At 31.2% G+C, this 3349-nt stretch overlaps 1 long non-coding RNA gene across 1 annotated transcript in view; it reads left to right on the top strand.

The window, feature by feature from the left end:
- Window positions 1-3349, top strand: part of LOC106869921 (uncharacterized) — a 19921-nt gene that overhangs the window by 14275 nt on the left and 2297 nt on the right. Inside the window, exon 2 of the long non-coding RNA XR_001409458.2 lies at window positions 1545-1812. This is a non-coding gene — a long non-coding RNA (uncharacterized LOC106869921). The remainder of the gene's footprint in view (window positions 1-1544; window positions 1813-3349) is intronic.

Consider the following 3349-nt stretch of genomic DNA (forward strand, 5'->3'; position numbering starts at 1 on the left):
TAGGTCGGTAGGTCGGTAGGTTGGTAGGTAGAATGATAGATAGATAAATAGATATATGGATAGGTAGATAGATAGATAGATAGATAGATAGATACATACATACATACATACATACATACATAAATAGACAGCCAGACAGCCAGATAGATAGATAGATAGACATATAGATAGATAGATAGATAGATAGATAGATAGATAGATAGATAGATAGATAGTTAGATAGATAGATAGATAGATAGATAGATAGATAGATAAGTAGGTGCAGGAGAGGTTGTGGTAACAATGAAAAAATAAAAGATAACATACGTACACACATACACACATACACACATACATGCATGGATACATACATACATACACACATACATACACATACAAATGTGTGTATAAAGCATACACGTTTTCAGGGACACTAAAGAAGGATTAAGTTTGCACAATTTGTGGTGATATTGATTCTGAAATCAACATAATAGAATCAAAGATATCTGGTGAAAACGAAAAGCAACACAGAAATATCTTGCTAAATTCGCGACGATAAGAAGAGTGATCACAATATATATCAAATAACTATGGAATAAATAGTATGTATACAAATGATCTGATAAAATCATTGATACGTACGTTAATATTGTCTCTGGTGATGACCCAGAGATTTTCGAAGTAGATATCGCAATGTCTATGAGAAGATTAGGGAATGAGAAAAATTATTAGTGTTGATGTAATCTCAATTGAAATGTTTAAATCATATAGTAAGGAACGCTTAGAAATGCACACATATTTCTCAAGAAATTTGATGCCCAAAGAATAACCTTTTTATGATTATTTGTTTTTAAATATACGAATACAAAGCCACATATTCAGCATATATGTACATATCAATCAAATATATGTATAACTATCTGTCTATCTATTTGTCTACATACATAAATGCACACATATATATATACATATATACATATATATATTTCTGTAGTTGACAGCTGTTTCATAATCTGTGTTAGATACATCATCCGTCACGCATATATAAACAATAATACGTAAGTTCTGACAGCGTAAAGAAAGCAGTTGTCGAGGAATGATGGGAAGAAGCAGTATACAAACACCACAATGTGCTCGCACGTATTCACGGAAACACGCAGCATAAGCATACACGTACCCGCGCGCGTGCACATACACATCATACACGTATACCGCGTGCTTACCGTTACCGTCTCAGAAAGTAATGATCGTCACGGAGGCATAGCAGACGAGACCAACTGGGAATCATGTGGCTGCAAAGCGAGCTCAGTAACCACCCATCCATGTCAATAGAAATATAAAACAAATGAAGCAGGAAATAAAGATGTTTGAATCTGCTGTATGTAAAAAAAATAAACTGATTAAAATGAACAGGATTTGAACGGTCTAAAATTTTATAGCAGAAAAAAACAAATGATTTATCAACGCTTTCTTTGTTTCCAGCTTTAAGCTTTGTAACTATAAACGGTGTAATGAAAATCATTAGCAAGCAATAAAATATTCTATAATTTTTTTTCATTTCGCAGGAAACTCAAGACATTCAAGTGTAGATTAGTCAACACGATTATGGAACAGTTACTGACAGATGTGTTAAAGCAAGGCAACGAACGATGATTTTCAGAAAAAAGCGCTATACATTTTTTGAAGTTTAAACGACGAATGTAACCAGATTTTACAAGGATTTTCAGGAAGTAGAATTCAAATGAAGGTTTTGAAAATTATTCAGTGTAATAAGTGAGAAGAGATTTATGAAATCGCAAGCTGCCTTCACAAATAGATAATACTGTTACAGGGGTAAGTGTGGTGAAGATATAAATATACATATCTTCCGCTTGTTTCAGTCATTAGACTGTGGTCATGATGGGGCACTATCCTGAAATATTTTAGTGAAATGAATAAGCATAATAGTTATGTCGATATCGTTTACCGCAATGTCACTCGGTACATTGCCTCATAAATCTCACTTCTAGCTTTCTCTGCGCTAGTAGCTGTATGCTGCCATCGGCTGGCGCGCTTGAGAACTAATCCTGGAGTTTTTTGAAACCGCCACGAATAGTCTAAATATAAGGAAAACGCAATGATGAAGCCATAACGTTATATCTTTCTGAATTCGCATAGCGTTTTCTTGGCAAAGATACTGGGGTAGTTTGCCATTGTCATTGCTTCCCCACAACTGGATGGCAGTTGGCTCACAAGGAGCTCACCCGTCCTTTAACAAGTGATGCTTTTAAAACAACTAGTATTTTCTATAATTAAGATTGTACCAGTGTATTTTTGAATGTATATAGACACTTACGTTTATGTGAACTCCAAGTAACACTCGACGATGCTAGGAATATATATTCAAATGAAAAGCTTTTGAAAATTGCCAGTTAAGTATATTTCCTAAGACATTTCGGTACGTTTGTGCGTGCGTGTGCGTGCGTGTGTGTGTGCGTGCGTGCGTGTGTGCACCCTTTGTTGTGTGTATAAATATGTGTGTGGCGGGGAGTGATTGTGTATGTGTGTTTTTGTTTGCGTATGCATATATTTAATGGCCGCTTTATTTACATTTCATGACTTTTTATTTGCTGTTTATTTATGTTTTTTTTTTGTTTTTTTCTTCATAGCTTGAAGGTTTTTCAGATTCTTCCCCCATCACCAATTTACAATTTCAGATAATTCTATCTGGTCTTTTTTTTTTTTTTGTTATTATTTATGTTTTATATGATGTAGTTTTGTTGACGAGGATATTAGTGATGAGTATTATCATCGACCTCATCACCATCCTCATCGTCGTTATCATCAGTGTCCTCATCACCATTATCACCATCACGATCGTCATGATAAACATGATCATGATCATGGTAATCATCATCGTGTTTATTATCATTGTTGTTGCTGTTGTTGTTGTTATTGTTATCATTCATCTTCTTCATCTTCTTCTTCTTCTTCTTCTTCTTCTTATTATTATTATTATTATTATTATTATCATTATTATCATTATTATTATTATTATTATTATTATTATTATTATTATCATTATTATTATTATTATTATTATTATTATTATTATTATTATTATCATTATTATCATTATTATTATTATTATTATTATTATTATTATCATTATTATTATCATTATTATCATTATTATTATTATTATTATTATTATTATTATTATTATTATTGCTATCGCGGTTTTGTTTTTGTTTTTATTTATTATTTACCATTTTTTTACTGATGTGGCTACAACTTATTATTATTATAATAATTATTATTATTATTGTTATTATTATTATTATTATTATTATTATTATTATTATTATTATTATTATTATTATTATTATTA

The sequence above is a fragment of the Octopus bimaculoides genome, chromosome 11 (assembly GCF_001194135.2).
Source record: "Octopus bimaculoides isolate UCB-OBI-ISO-001 chromosome 11, ASM119413v2, whole genome shotgun sequence".
NCBI lineage: Eukaryota > Metazoa > Mollusca > Cephalopoda > Octopoda > Octopodidae > Octopus > Octopus bimaculoides.